At 41.5% G+C, this 17142-nt stretch overlaps 1 long non-coding RNA gene across 1 annotated transcript; it reads right to left on the bottom strand.

The window, feature by feature from the left end:
* Positions 1-525: 525 nt before the first annotated feature.
* LOC126544222 (uncharacterized) lies at positions 526-13063 on the bottom strand. Its single transcript, XR_007602099.3, has 4 exons — positions 12898-13063; positions 11349-11384; positions 8499-8703; positions 526-5817 (listed from the first exon to the last, which is right to left on the bottom strand). It is a non-coding gene; the product is annotated as an uncharacterized lncRNA (long non-coding RNA).
* Positions 13064-17142: the final 4079 nt, after the last annotated feature.

Here is a 17142-nt window from a genome sequence, read left to right as displayed (position 1 = left end):
GTTGAAGCTCAAAATTGAAAGCCCATTGAGGTATTGTTGAAATGTGTTGTTTGTCAATGTTGAAAGCCCATTGAAGCATTGTTGAAGATGTGTTCAGTCTCAAAATTGAAAGCCCATTGACGTATTGTTGAAATGGGTTGTTCGTCAATATTGAAAGCCCATGGAAGAATTGTTGCAGATCTGTTGAACATCAACACAAATTATGTTGAAATGCCTTTATGCCCCACTGGGTATTTAGCAGTTTAAACCTGCACTTACCTTAAAATACTGCTGAGCTATGTTGCATATAATTACCTTTGATGTCATGTTGGTATGTTTGCTGTGAGAGGATAGGGATAAAATTTAAATACAGCCGTTTTGTATCGCAGGCCTCTGTCACCCTGGGCTCAAAACATGCTCCTAGATTGCCTGTAATAAAACATATTGCAAAACTGCTAGCAGTACTGTTATGCCACTTTTTTCAATTGTCAGAGTGAATGGTCCTCCACAAAATCAAGAGTGCTGAACTGATGCAGACAAAAACCATTTTTCTAGGTGAACTGTTTATTTGTAACCAAACATCTGTGTAAATGTACAACCATTTGTAGTTTGAGAACATCAGAAACTTCTTAAAAACTATTGCACAGTACAAACTTCCTGCAGCTTGACACCATAACAATTGAATACTGAAGGTGTAGTCTGTGTGGCCCTCAAGTAAAACACATTTCCCAAAAGAAATAAATTAAAAAAAAATAAATACCTAAATAAATAAATGTAGAAGCAGACTGACATGACTGTCAATAAGAACACTCAAAAAAGGTACTTGCTTTCTCTATTAGGGAGCCAGTGGTACTATTACCATGGCACGATTTGCTTGAGCCCACAGCGCTCAAATGAGACCTGATATGCAGGGTGGTTATCTTTGTTTCATGGAATTTATTAAACACGGACTGTTGCAGCTAACATAACTCTAGATACAGAGTGCCAAACATTACTTGCATGAGAAATCAAGACACCATAGTCAGCTGACTAAGAAAAACTCAGTTCCTAATAAAGTTTTTACGAATTGTAGACGGTAATTTTACAAGGTGTATGCACTAAGAACGAACTTCCATAATGACACCAGTAACGAGACACATGCCATCAAACTGGCTGTAGAAATGCACTGCTGTAGCAATTTTTTGTTAACAAAACGCACTGTTATGCATTGAAGCACAAAAGTAACCGGAATGCCCATGTATGTCTCTCACATTTATGAAAAAATCTCGCAACTGGTGTCATCCTGGAAATTAATTTCAAGTGAATATGTCTTTCAACCTCACTGGCTACAATTCGCAAACTGAAATATGTGCCTTGATGTTTAAGTGAATTAATAAATTTATGAGAATCAGTTTAATGTTTCCATTTCTTGTGCTAGTAATGTCCACCTCTGAATAATCCAGCTCAAGAACAAAAATTATGCTACCTGGCACAGACAACTTTAAAAAAATCTGTAAAACTGAAAAAGGACCACTGTACAATCCTTATTTGTTGGTTGAATGGCGTGTGCCAATTTCAGTAAACCTTACATACTTCTGAAATATGGCAATCACAATAAGTGATGCTTATGGGAGCAGTTTATTATGCTGCATTGCTGTTGCATGATACAGTTGCGTTTTCTGCCATGATAACGTTCCTGCACAGGTCATTCCATATCAAGCGACTTATTCATATTAACTACTTCAGATTTTTATATGAAAAAAAACTATTAGTGATGTGCTGGAATAAAACAAAGTTACTCCTTTTGTGCGTTCAATTTTATTCACTGTCACAAAAAAATAACGAAAGAATTTAGAAAAATATATGGTTTCATGCAAACATGAAAGGCACATCATTGCCATTACCGGAGATTTTTTGTTGCATTTTAAATTTAAGCCGACTTATACCTATTAATTGTTACTCATGTATTTTAGATAGCAATAAACCATGTTTACAAAGCTATGTAAAATGCAGTTTTTACTGAACTCTGACAATGGCACAGATGCACTTGCAGGTGTGCGATTCCATGCCGAATCGACCAGTGTTTTTTTGACACCACACATATAGCTGAAACATTGCCATGTGTTTACTAGAGTTCAAAACTCGTTACCCACTTTTATTAATTTTTGCCAGATATTTTATAGCATTTTGGTGACAGTTTAGTTTTCCTGCTCAGCTGAGCTAGAGGACATCAATCAACATTCTTTTTCAAATGCACATTGTATTGATCGAGGCCTTCAAATGGTGTGCGTGGAAATACGGTGAAGTGATGCAACTGCCAAAATAGCCAATTTTTCAAATATTTGAATACTTCCAATTGCTTTTGGCACCGGCAAAAATGAGTCAAATTGCAATCAGATTTTTTTTCGTAACGAAAAATTCACAGGACAGAACTTAAATACAGAATGGTAGCCCAGGTGACATAGTATAGCAATAAACTATGTGCAGCTTTGAAGGTTCAGCTGATCGCCTGTAAAAAAAAACAAATTCTAATCTTTTGCAAGACGCTTCATGTTGAAGGAAAAAACAGCTTTCGTAGTTGGCCAAAAAATATGTGATACATTATTGGATAGCTCTACATGTCTGCTATGCATGTGTGAAGTTAAAGAAGGCATTATTTTTAAATGCGAGAAATTCTTTTTTGAAATTTTGTCAGCACCGACTTTTCTCGGATGTGCGCACAGCTTGCCGGCTGGGAATGCACACGACAAAGCTGGCTTTGTCTCCACACAGATGACAGAGAAGCGGTGTTAGGGTCTGCATTTTATTGCCAAGGGCCACATGCTCTAACGCAACGAGGCTTGTGTTTGGTGTGGGCCAGGTAAACCATACAGCCATTGCACATAAACTATCAATACGAGGTCTGTTAGAAAAGTATCTGACCTTTGGCTGAAGAAAAAAAAAACTGGCATAACTGGAGCGTTGGAAACCTAATCACCCTCAAAGTAGTCTCCTTGGGACTCCAGTCACTTCTCCCAGCAGTGCTGCCATTGTTAGAAGCATTCCGAGAAGGCCTCTTTCCGAACGGAGTTTAGCTCAGCTGTTGTTGCAGCCATAATGTCTTCTCTTGTCTGAAATCGCGCTTCTTTCAATGGCCTCTTGATTTTGGGAAACAGCCAGAAGTCGCAGGCGGCCACATCAGGAGAGTAAGGAGCCTGTCGAACTACAGGAGTCTGGTTATTCGCCAAAAAAGTCTGAATCAAGTGCGAGAAAAGCATTGTCGTCATGGATGCGCCAATTTCCTGTTGACAACTTCGGTATCTTGCGCCACACAGCATCACAAAGGCCATGGAGGACATCCCTGTAGTAGTCTTTAGTGATTGTTTGACCCTGTGGTGCGTACCCGTGGTGTACCACACTGCGGGAGTCAAAGAAAGCAGTCAGCAACACTTTAACGTTGATGCGCACTTAGCGGTCTTTGGTTGGTGACGTGGAATGCTTCCACTGTAATGACTGGGATTTGGTTTCCGGGTCGTAAACATACCCCCAAGACTTGTCACCAGTGATTATGGTGTTCATGAAGTTAGGGTCACTGTTTGTGGAATCCGGCATGTCTGTGAGACTTCAACACGAAGTTGCTTTAGCTCCACCATGAGCAGCTTGGGAACGAATTTCGGTGCAACTCTCTTCATGGCCAAATCTTCAGTGATAATGGAATGTGGATAAAATGTGCTGATGCCCACCTCTTCCACAATTTCTTGGATAGTCACACAACAGTCCCGCATCACCACGGGGTTCACTTCGGCAATGACCTGGTCATTTCGGCATGTTGATGGCCGACTGGAGCGTGGCTCGCTCTCCACCGATGCGTGGCCGTCTTTAAACTGGTTGTACCACTCCTTAATCTGTGTGCTGCTCATAGCATAGTCACCAAAAGCAGTCTGAATCTTCGGAATGGTTTCCACTTGGCTGTCGCCCAGTTTCTGGCAAAATTTGATGCAGTAGCACTGCTCCAGTCAGTCCGCCATTTTCCTTGCAATAAAAAACCGACGAGAGCACTGTGTACTACCTCATTCAAATGCTGCGTCCCAGCAAGTCACGCTATTGGCAGGCAGGAAAAAATTCGTGCACGTGCACAAAGGTTCAAGGGCGGCTGATGAAAACATACTTGTTACATATTCATCAGGTGTTCGCAAAAAAAGGTCAAATACTTTTATAACAGACCTCGTACGTATTAAATACGTGAGGGAATCCTGCAGTGCTAAAAGATATGGTTCGTGGAGTTTACAAGAAGAAATATCAGCTATTATGTAGACAGTAAATCCAGAAAGAGCGCTGATATTGTATATACAAAGCATTTTAAAGGGCATGTCGCAGTGCAATGCAACATAGAGGGAGCAGGACACTTTGTGCCCTGCTCCCTGAAGCCCAATGACGATGCAAGTAGAAAACACCTTCATAATTAGGACTGAAAACCTACATGAGTACGAACAAATTCTTGTGGTGTTTGCTACCACTGTTTCAGAGCCGGAACATGCTCATCTATAAAAGTCATATGTGCCATGTTTAGTCTGATGTGATCAGACACCATTGGCAACCACTTCTTGCGTTCATGTTAAAAAAATACGAATTGAGACTGCAGCTGCAGTGCTAGACGTCACCTGCCTTCGCAATGATAAAAAAGGCAGTCAGTTTGTTGAATAGTTCTTGTGGCTAATTATATTAACAATATTTCCTTACTAGATGACATGGCTTCATATATTTATGCTGTATGTGTGATCCACAAATGAACATTATAAAAAATAATTTATCGCACTTAAAGAATAATACCTTTTTGTTACTTGTCACATGATAGCAGACATGTAGGGCTGTGTAACGATGGGCGACATATACTTTTGTGCCAACCACCAAAGCTAATTTTTTTACCTTCAACACGAAGCTTTTTGCAAAAAATTTGAACTTTACAGTTTTTTAGCTGATCAACTGAACCTCCAAGGCTTGAAATATTTTGCAGCTATCCCAAGTCAACCAGTCTGATTTTATATTTATTTTGTGCCTTCTGTATTTCCCTACGTTAGAAGAAAATTCAAACTTTGCAAATTTTGGCACTCACAGCACTTCAGTCTCTTGACATGAACACCATCTGAATATTTGGATCATACAATTTCCCTTTCAGAAGAAACGTGTATCAGTGCCTTCTAGCTTAGCTGGGCAAGAACAATGAATTTTTGCCAAAGTTCAAAAAAATTTTTGCGAAGGAAAATAAATGGGGAGCAAGAGTTTGGAGCTTCAACTATATCTGTGATGGTCAAAAAAACGTTGGTTGGTTGCCCTGGAATGACTCAAGTGTATGTACGAAAGCAAATTTTCTCATTGTACCTACTCAAAATCAAGCAAACTTGAAATGGTTTGCCATAATGCAACAGTTCTTGACAAAATTGGGTGGTTTGGCATGAAATGGCTTAAGATACTTAAAAAATATATTAATAAGGAAACACTTTCCTTACTAGAACCATATCAAAAACTAACATAAAAATGTAGTGAACTATAACAAAGCACAGCACTTGTATTCTGGATTGAGCAATCCAATGTGGACTTCTCAGGAGACCCACATAATTAACATAAATAAAATTAACATAAAAATGTGAAGGCATAGAAAGGCACAACATTTGTAAGCTCATTTGAGAAATCCAAATTGGGCCCTTCAGGAGACTAACACAGAACATAAAAATGTCGAGAGTTACAAAAGCACAACACTTGTGTTTTGGTTTGAGCTGTCCAACTTGGGCTCTTGAGAGGTTATTGGTCCCATGCGAGAAGCGAGGCCACAGTTCTTTACATAGGGCATGTTGGTACCAGGCAATTTGCGACACGTGAAGCCTGCAAAAACAAGAAGCCAGAACAAGTTTTAAAAAGCAACTTCCACATGCAAAAGAATGGCATGCAATCTGCCCTCGTTATAACGAAATTGATTTATGTATTTGTGTTGCTTTAGTCCAACTTTCCACGGGTACAGCTTTACAGCATGACCATTTAAATTTATTCAGTGCGGCACAGGACTCCACTAAGTGTCAAATGCAGGAAAGGGCAAAGAGGAACAAAACACTGTAGCAAAATAACTTTATGAATATCCTCAATGTCAAAGATGTGAGCTTTGCTTGCTGAGAAACGAAATGGTGAAACAAATTCATGTCGTTCATAAATAAACCTGAACTGACAACTAAAATTATTTCTTGTAACTTTCATAATTAAAATTTGCTGCACTTCACTGTGCTTTTCCATGCTCCAAATACAATACTGTCATGTCACTACAACTGAGTGTAGCTTCATTTGATGTTAGGTTTCCTGAGTTCACATGCAATCGGAATGTACTTCTCGCCTTACAATGACTTAAGACTTTCTACATTAAAGAAGACACTGCTTACAGTGAAGTATGTTTTCTGCCTCGACGACTGAATTACTGTTCTAATGAGGATTCCGTGTAGTGCACCAAGCTGCTTAGCATGACACATGCAGAATGTGACAGAGACGAAGAAATGGCGTCTTCTAAGAGCCATATGCGATAGGACTGACTTCTTTAACCCTTTTAGGGTTCACTGCCGTACATCTGTGGCTGTGATGGAACGTTCTGAAAAAAATTTGCCTTTTCAGAACGAAGTGTTGCCTAGCATCCCACTGGAGGTGCTGCAACCTTCTGAGACTTCTAGAAAATATTCTTATAGTGCTGTCGCTCCTTGGGTTTCTCCAAAACTGATTTTTCACCTAGCTCCTTGGTGTCTGTCATTGCAGTAATTTGGGAGTGTTGCCAAAGGTTTTTGTAAGTTTCATTACACAAAAAAATTATGCTGCTTTATCCTGCATAAAAAAATAAAACATGTAAAACTGCAAATACTGAAATGGTATTGCCACTTTATTGTTATTTAAAAATATTATTTACCAGTTTATTTTCTTGGAATGTCACTCTGAAGAACTTAAATCTGCAATAAAAATATTAAGGGTGTGCGAAAAGTGATTTTTGAGGCTGAACCGAATAATGCTAGAAGCAAATCAAATAATGGATAGTTTCTGAATAATGAACAGCTGATAACACACTTATTGTAAGATGAGGCTCACATCCTAGTATTATTAAAGTTAGCAAGTTTCTGTCATTGTTATGTTATGAAAAGCTGTTTATTAAAAGCACAAATGGAGCAGCAGAAAGTTTCTTCACATGCACAGGACTCTTCAGTAAGCATAAATGATTGCTGTACAGCCTCTAAAGTACAGCTACTGAAGTAACGTAGCCTGGTCTGCTATTACAAGTTGTTACGTTTTATGTCTACACTATGTTATTGGAGGTGAAAATTTACCGTACTTTGGCTCAAATTTCATGTTTTATTGGTGTTTCGAAATATTAGAATACTCGCATTTACAAATAGTGACCATTCAAAGACTAAATTGAATAGGACACTATTCAATTCGAAAGTTTTGAGCATTTGCACACCACAAAAAATATATAACTCCTAAATTAGAGAGGCATATTTCTCCCCAAAATGTGATCCTCAACGGGCTAAACAAGAGCGACAGAAAAGCCCATTCATCTTTTTGATTAATTTAAGCCCATAATCTACTTGGAAATGGTTCATAATAACCCTGTTAACAGGTAGGTGAAGTAAGGATGCAGGAATTAATTCTAACAATTTCAGAATGGGAGTAGTGGCATTTCCGATGGTCTGTAAGAAGCTTTATACATTAGGCCCCAAGAGCCTATTCTCAATTTATTGAAGTATATGGGGAAAAGCCACATAAATATTTTTTTCATATCTTAGAATACAAAGTGATAAAGTGTGCGTTAATAAATACGAGTCATAGGTTAAGTGCTTAGAATGAGTAAGCGCCCACTAAACGTAGTACTGTTGACAGCAATGCTTGCAACTCTGTCCCTGTTGTTTCTTTGATTGAAACAACCAAAAGAAAATTGCCACACCACTCAGGTTCCCTCTGCTAAAAGGCTGCTGTCTGGCATCACATGGACCTCCTTCAATATAGGAGCAACCTTAATTCGATGTGGTCTGTTAAAATTGGTGAAACTACTGTTTCACATCTCAGAACCTGGAGAGCTGTTTTGACTTCTGCAATTTGGTGAACATGCTCCTGCTCGAGCTGAGCAGTAACCACACTTGAGCATGCCTTCTCTGCAATTCGCGTATTAGAATAAAATTTTCAGGCTAACTAAACATGTCCTCCATGCCAATAGATTTGGAGCGTGCTTCACAGACAACTATTCCTTGCAAAGACAGCCAAGTAACACTGCTAATGCGCAAATGCAGCTCATTTTATGTGGTGGAGCCACTAAAAACTTTCAGCAGTGAAGGCAGCTTTTAAATTTTAGAAGCATTTGAGTATGGCGGCATTATGCACTTAAGACCATACGAACAGTCCTTCCAAATAGTAGGCTATTGTCGCACACAACTGCACACACGGGCTACTTGAAAGTCGTTTGTTATGCCAATGGCAAGTTCATAATTTTAGAAAAAAATGTGAATGTAAAAATGCAACCAGAAATGATATATGGTACTTGCCTATAACAGCACTGACCCTGGTGGGGTCAAGAGCCTTTTTTGCCCCTTGGTGTTATTTCCAAAGCGCAAATGGCCCATGAGCTCCTCCTCTGTGAACACATGGTGAAGCAAGGCCCTTGCAAACTTTCCTGGTCCACCATGGCAGGCCATGGTAAACTGTGCCAGGATAACCTTCTCAATGTGCACTCCTTCAACCTATGTGAACCTGCATGTTTAAGTAAATGTTAGCAAAACAGTTTTAAGCCTTTCAAGCACATTCACACAACAGCCCTACTGCAAATAAATTACAAAAGTACCTGTTGCAAATCTAGATTGCTAAACTTGACTTCTTACAAGCTTCTTATGCTGTCTGGACGCCACATGTTTCAGAAAAACAATCCAGCACAAACAAGAATAATAAACCAAAGTATCCAAACATCTAGTACTTGAAAAAGGGGAGTACCAGCGAAACACAAATGACACGCACACAAGGAAACGGCATTAGACACGGACGGACGTTGGGACGGACCAGCGTCCATCCCTGTCTAACGCCTTTTACGTGTGTGCGCGTCTTTTGTTTTGCTGGCCCCCCCCCTTTTTCAAGTTCATCATGCACCAACTGGCCCAAGAGCTTGCGCTAATGCACATCTAGTACTATTTATTGTGATTACCATTCTTAGGATACTTCACATTTTCAGGTGTTTGTCTCTATTTTCCCATCCATTTGTGTCAATAGGTAGTCCATGGTCTAATGGGGAGATTGGGCTGCTATGTTGAGGGAAGAGTTCAAAATCAACCGTTGGAACAGCTTGGGTGACTGGGTATGCAACCCTGGGCATATGCCACTTTTCAATGAATCTCCTTCCCGCTATCTTGGGCAACTGCTGCTGCTTGTGTTGGCAAGCAGCGTTAGGAGCTCAAAGAGGGACATGATTGTCGATCATTACTAAGATTACCACTACACGTCACGTTAGCTTGCTGTGCTGCAGAAGTAATATGTGAGATTCCACTCCACTGTATGAAATGTACATAAGCTGCAAGGACAGTATGTGCCAACCACCACCTCAATTAAATTAATCGACTGGCAAAGCACAGGCTGCACAAGATCACGGAGTGAACTTAAAAGTTTGTGGACAGTCAGTTGATGTCCATGTCAGGGACCTCTAGGGAAACTGTCATCTCCTCGATGTGCATCATCGTGCCGTCATACATTGTATTACAATTCTGTCTGTCTCGTTGTACCACCGTTCTAATAGTCATCACGTATCACCACAATTCAAAATATAAATAGACACTTATATCTACTGTTTATTTAATCTTTATGGAGAATACTTCGAGCATGAGTTTTTGCAAAGATCATGAATTCTACAGCTTAAAGGAGCACTAAAGCAAAATTAAATTAATTAAATTCTGGCGTTTTAAGTGCCAAAACGACAATCTGATGTTTAGGCACGCCTTAGTGGGGAACTCTGGACTAATTTTTACCAAATCAGGCTGCAAGGTACCTGGGCAGTTTTGTATTTCACCTCCATCAAAATGCGGCTGTTTGATCCTGTGACCTCGTGCTTAGCGGAGCTGTGCCAACACCGCTAAGCAACTACGGCATGAAATCACTAACGACAAAAATTATTTTAGATGTATCTGTACATGACCTTCCTACAATTCAAGAGATTCACTCATACCGTGACAAGAGGCTGAGTAAACTGTAAAAGCATCAAGAGGAAAGATTGGTGGCAGTGCTGCCTTGAAGTTACCACACCCGCTTGCTGTGACGTCATGGATTTTGATGATGTCTGTTGAGGTGTAGCAATTTTTTTTACAAATAAAGATGTTCTTCATCGTATTCCAAAAACCCAAAATAAAATGCGTCAGGAACTTTTACAGAACCAATACAGCCCAAGTTTGAAAAAATACTTGGAATCCATGATGTGACAATGAGGCGTCAGCACAAAGATTTTGGGGCGATACTCAGAAAATTGAACTTTGAGCTTTATTTTCTCTAATAATCAAACTACCAAGAAAGTTACAGAAGTAGTTATTTAATACTATGCTTTATTTTAAATTCATTTAAGGTGTCATTAGTGTCCCCTTAATACAAAACAAGGAATGCACTTGGCTGCATAATAGGTTAACATGCATCACTCGTTCTCATTAAGGTAGGATTATCAGTATAGCAAAGGGCATGCACTGGCTGCTCCAGAGGGGAGCCCTTCCACTTCCCCTCAACCTCCCAATTTCCAATTTCTTTATGAGCAGTGATGCAAATTCTGTATCTTAACGAGACATAATGCCAAGGAGATTAAAAATGCCATGCTGGCTACAGCATGTGGTGACCGGCACTTCACACCGTCCAGCTCGGCATCAATCTTTTTGGAATTTGGCCCTTGAAATGCAGAAAGCCCCAATCACTGCTCGTTCTTCAGCCAACTTTCTCAAAGGGTGCTGCTGTTCTGGTTTGATACCTCTAGCTGTGCACTGCTGTATGACATAGGTCATAATACCTTCGTTCTGGTAAAACTAGAAAGATGTGCACTCATGCAGACCACTAATGTCCACACTAAGTTTCTGAACGCCCCTCTCATATCAGGCATATACACTGAAAAAGGCACATTCCGCGTTTAATATGTTCACAAGTGACAATGAAATTCACTCCCAGTTCCAGTGCAGTTGCAAAGTCTTTAAGCTGAGTGCTAAAAGGCACCATGTCTCCTAATGAAGGCACTCTGCACCAATTGATCACCGGAGCAAATGCGTTGCAGTTGCATCAGCAATGTTGTTGTTTTTTCTGCTTCCTGCAATACATTTTCACGGTATCACTGTATTTGATCATCGTGACGCTACAGAATGGATGGCCAAAGAATTCACTTTTACCGTTCCAGCTGGGGCCTCTCCCAGCTCATTTTGAATCTGAAAAAAGATGTCACTATTAAAACGTGAAGCCACGATGCAGCAAAAGCGACAATCAAAAGAGCTACATGGACCATTAGGCTGGCATAAATGGACGGATACAAATGACTAGTCATTGAATACACTAAAGTGTGGCCGCTCTTGCCAATGGCAGTGTGACCTTGCTAAAAATTTATTTCACATTCCTCTACTTATTTTAAAAATTATTTCCACGCATCTACTTAACTGTTATGGCCACATATTAAAGGCAGCTCCTTCATATAAAACCAGTGTTACATTCTTTTACTCCCCGTCTACCTGATGCTACTGAAGTTTTGCTTACTCTCAAAGAAAGAATTTCACAGAACTGCTCTTTCGACAAAGCATTATTCCAAGCTTGTGGGAAAGCGTCGTGATTTAGTTCACAACGATGCGCTCCCCTTTCAATCTGTTCACTCTATAGTGCTCTGATTCAAAGCAAAAATAGCTTTTCGACATAACTAGCTACTTCTATGGTCACAAGAAACATGGTAATTATTGATGTTTATGTTGCCGATAACGTATACATGCCGCCTCGAAACACAGTGGGACGACAACGCAGATATGCCAGGCATCTCGTTCCTTTACTGATTTTAAAACTATTGTTAAATCAGTTACTGAAGTGCGAAAAGCTGCAATTTCACGAAATTACATTATTTTGAATGTTGTAGGACCTGGAGTGCCATGAAATCTGCCTTTCCGTGAATGCAAAGAGCGCCTACGCGAAGCCGTTTGGGCGAAGCACTCGATGGCGACGAACGGAGAAGATGAAAAAATAAAGTTGAATGCGCGCGACCTGGGGGAAAACAAAACGCACGCGGTTGGCAAGGCGTAATGATTTCGCAGCACTCTGTGGCATCACCCCTATTGTATCTCACGTATCGCATGTACACCCTTGAAATTCTTTATTATTATTGCGCGACAGCCTCCTCTGTGTTTTCCGATCGCGCGAACATCGGCCGCACGGCGTGTCAGATAATGGCCTTGAAGCACCGCGGAGTCACTCGATCCTGAAGGGAACAGCGCAACAGAATACACTTTCGCCAATCCCACCGCACCCCCACCCCCCTTTTTTTGCTGAAAGCTCGCTCACACGCCTTGTACTAGCGTGGCGCAAACGAAATATCTTCGATTACAGTACAGATCGGGTGGTTTCACGTCGCATTGTTTTGCGCTCATTAATAAGGCTAACTCAATCGGTGCTCGAACACCGTATCAGAAATCATGGCGTACAACATGCCCTGTTTTAGGTGGCACCACATAGCTGCCTTACGTCACCACAAGCGGAGTGTAAAGTTAAACCAGGACAAAACTCCACGTTATCTACCGCAAATCTAGTGCTGTACAACCCATTCTCGCAACGGAAGGATAGTACTAGGAATGAAAACTAGAAAAGAGGCGCGCGGAAGACACGAACAAGCGCTGAAATCATTTCCCCGCTTCCGTTCACCGCGTCGCAATGGACGAACAAGGGGAATTCGAAACACTCACTCACCCTTGATGTCGCCGAGTCGGAGGCGATCATGGCGATCTTCGAGGCAACAAGTCCATAAAAAGCGAGCAACACGCAGAAATATTCCAAAGATGTCACAGCGAAGCACACAAAGAACACAGGAAACGCAGGAAACTCTCATGCAAGCTGCGTGCACGAACTCGCCGGAATGCGCTAAGCATCAACAGCGCAAATGCGCAATCATACATGTACACTCATACAAATACACGCTTATATTATCATAAATTGTACCATTGGATAACAAATTATGTAATTTCATGTTATTACTGAACAATTGTTGCGATTTGCAAGTGTATAAAAGTTTTTTGCTTCGCTTTTTGATGAACTACTTTCTTTAGCGCAGTAACACAGTGCACCGGCCGGAGCTAATGGCATGCGCGGGAAAAGGCGCCAAATTCAAACGTCACAAACGCCGCGCTAATTTGTGCTCGCACAGTTTTCGTCGTTTGGATTAAAAAAAAAAAGTAATGCGTGCCGCAACCATGCGAACTGAACTATTGACCAGAAAAGTACAGAAACGTCGCTGTTTGTGCTTCTTATTTCGACGTCATGGCAAACTGCGGGCGGTCTGTCGTCCCATTCTTTAAACATTTGTGCGTGTGCTCCTGCGTTGTGCGATTTGTCACCGAGAACGTATAGCAGCGCAGATTGTGCTTGGTAGCCGAGCAGATTCCGAACACATTCGCCAGCACCCCGTCTAGGTCACAGAACAGAATTTGGCCTCCATGTGAATATGAGCACCATGTCGTACATATCGGCCAAGCTTTTCGTTTCGTTCTGTATAGCGCGCTAACGGGTATGCGAAACGCACTCCGTAAAAACGATGTTCACTCCTTTCTCCGCCGCTCCCACCGTGGTGGCATAGTGGCTGAGGTGTTGCTCTACTAACCCGAGTGCTTGGGATCTAATGCCGGCCGCGGCGGCTGCATTTCGATTGGGGTGAAATGCAAAAGCGACCGTGTACTGTGCGTTCGGTGCAGGTTAAAGGACCCCAGATGGCAAAAATAAATATGGCGTTTCTTACTACGGTGCGGCTCATAATCAAAGCGGGGTTTTGGCACGTCAAACCCCAGACTTGAATTTTGTTAACGTTCTCCGTCACCTTGACCATATTTAACATGGAGGCATGCAATGCCGTTTCCTAACACACAGCCAGGGCACTGGCCCCTTATAATGGACGCCGATGGAAATGCAGGATGCGTTCAATCATCGGTTGTTTGTGACTGCTTGTAGGGACGTTTGTCTTCTCAAACTGCATATATATATATATATATATATGCAGGGTGTTTCTGCTAACTTTAGGCCGAGTGTAAACTCTATGACGACGCGACTAAATGCATGTTGCTCCCTTTGGTATGTAGCGTGTCGCGCTATTTGTGTATTTTTGCTTAATTAGCTAATTAGTCAAGCATAATTAACCAACTTCTGAAGCAAGGAAGTTAGGAAAGAAATTCCAATTAGAAAGTTGCAGAGCTGTTGGCAACACGCCTGAATAAACAGTTTGTCTTTCTATCTGTTAAGTATTATTCTTTTTCAGCTTACTGCGGATGCTCGCGAAATAGGAAAAGCACCACGTGACATATGCCCGCCTGCGAATCGTGATTGCACTGCTCCTAAGCCTTCTGCGCACAAACGAAAACATACCATTTAACCGGTGTGAACACCCGTCTGCTAATCGCCATCATGAACCGCAGCGAGGGAAGCACGCGTCGCTGGCGTCAATACCACAGCCAACGCCTTCGTCACTGCCCTGTCGCCTTTTAAGCGGCAACACACCCTGCTCGATGGTATCCTCGTTTGGGAGCGCTGCAAGCATGGCGCGCAAGCGGATATATGTCAGGTGATATTTTTTCTATTTCACGGGCGTCCGCAGTAAGCTGAAAAACACTAACACTTAATAGATAGAAAGTGAGAAATTGCCTAATAGGACGTTTTGCAAAGTGCTCTAGAGCTTTCTAATTAGAATTTTTCGCCTAACTTTGTTCCTTCAGAATGGCTAATTTTCTTGACTAATTAACTACTTAGGAAAAATACAAGAATAGCGTGACACGTACAAGAGTGAGCAACATGCATTTGGTCGCATCGTCTTATGGTGCATCGGCATATTTTTAAACTCTGAGTAAAGTTAGCTGAAACACGTGTATATACGTCTATGGTTCAAGTAACGTGAAACAACACCCTGTATATATGCAATGGTGATCAAGTGATCAGTAAAGCAACATATATGTGCAAAAGACGCACACATACATATGTGCGTGTGGTTTTCACATGTACAGTCGCGGTCAAAAATACGCGGCCCACGGCTCCAGTCGGCGGAGCGGCCGCGAGCCGCACCGCGGCGCTCGCGTCGGCGCTGCGAGAGTTTGCGCTCTGACGACAGGTATCTCCCTCGCTCTCGGGCGGATACGTAACGGACGATACGTAACGGGCGGATACGTAACGGATACGGACGATACGTAGGGAGATACCTGTCGTCAGAGCGCAAACTCTCGCAGCGCCGACGCGAGCGCCGCGGTGCGGCTCGCGGCCGCTCCGCCGACTGGAGCCGTGGGCCGCGTATTTTTGACCGCGACTGTACTTCGAAACTCAATATTGCTCGTGACTCAATTTTATTCAACAATAAGTTAACAGCATTTATTCAACGACTTTATTGTTGGAAACTACTCAACAATGGTTCAATAGTCAATACTATTCAACAATATGTCAAGAGAATTTAGTCAACGACTTTATTGTTGAAAACTACTCAATATTGGCTCAATAATACTCAATACTATTCAACAATATATCAACAGAATTTAGTCAACGACTTTATTGTTGGAAACTACTCAACAATGGCTCAATAATACTCAATACTATTCAACAATATATCAAGATAATTTAGTCAATGACGTTATTGTTGAAAACTGCTCAACAATGGCTCAATACTATTCAACAATATACCAACAGAATTTAGTCAACGACTTTTTTGTTGTGAACTGCCCAACAACTTTACTGTTGAATTATTGCCTGTGGTTTCAATAATTGTTGAGGTATTGTTGAAAGGCTATTGAGTCAACAATTCGTCAACAATATGCCAACAACTTTTCAACAGTCATTTTCATAAGGGAAGGCCTCTCCCATACTTCTCCAACTACCCCGGTCATGTACTAATTGTGGCCATGTTGTCCCTGCAAACGTCTTAATGTCATCCGCCCACCTAACTTTCTGCCGCCCCCTGCTACGCTTCCGTTCCCTTGGAATCCAGTCCGTAAGTCTTAGTGACCATCGGTTATCTTCCCTCCTCATTACATGTCCGGCCCATGCCCATTTCTTTTTCTTGATTTCAACTAAGATGTCATTTACCCGCGTTTGTTGCATCACCCAATCTGCTCTTTTCTTATCCCTTAACGTTACACCCATCATTCTTCTTTCCATAGCTCGTTGCGTCGTCCTCAATTTCAGCAGAACCCTTTTCGTAAGCCTCCAGGTTTCTGCTCCATATGTGAGTACTGGTAACACACAGCTGTTGTACACTTTCCTTTTGAGGGATAGTGGCAACCTGCTGTTCATGATTTGAGAATGCCTGCCAAACGCACCCCAATCCATTCTTATTCTTCTGGTTATTTCAGTCTCATGATCCGTACCCGTGGTCACTACCTGCCCTAAGTAGATGTATTCCCTTACCACTTCCAGTGCTTCGCTACCTATCGTAAACTGCTGTTCTCTTCCGAGACTGTTAAACAATACTTTAGTTTTCTGCAGATTAATTTTCAGACCCACCCTCCAGGCCTCTGAATACCTCCTGTAAACATGCTGTGAATAGCATTGGAGATATCGTATCTCCCTGTCTGACGCCTTTCTTTATAGGGATTTTGTTGCTTTCTTTGTGGAGGACTACGGTGGCTGTGGAGCCGCTATACATATCTTCCAGTATTTTTACATATGGCTCATCTACACCCTGATTCCGTAATGCCTCCATGACTGCTGAGGTTTCGACTGAATCAAACGCTTTCTCGTAATCAATGAAAGCTATATATAAGGGTTGGTTATATTCTGCACATTTCTCTATAACTTGGTTGATAGTGTGAATATGGTCTATTGTTGAGTAGCCTTTCCGGAATCCTGCCTGGTCCTTTGGTTGACAGAAGTCTAAGGTGTTCCTGATTCTATTTGCTATTACCTTAGTAAATACTTTGTAGGCAACGGACAGTAAGCTGATCGGGTTATAATTTTTCAAGTCTTTGGCGT

This window comes from Dermacentor andersoni, chromosome 3 (genome assembly GCF_023375885.2).
Source record: "Dermacentor andersoni chromosome 3, qqDerAnde1_hic_scaffold, whole genome shotgun sequence".
NCBI classification, from domain to species: domain Eukaryota; kingdom Metazoa; phylum Arthropoda; class Arachnida; order Ixodida; family Ixodidae; genus Dermacentor; species Dermacentor andersoni.
Note: the sequence above shows the minus strand (reverse complement) of the source record. Positions and strands in the feature narration are given on the sequence as shown.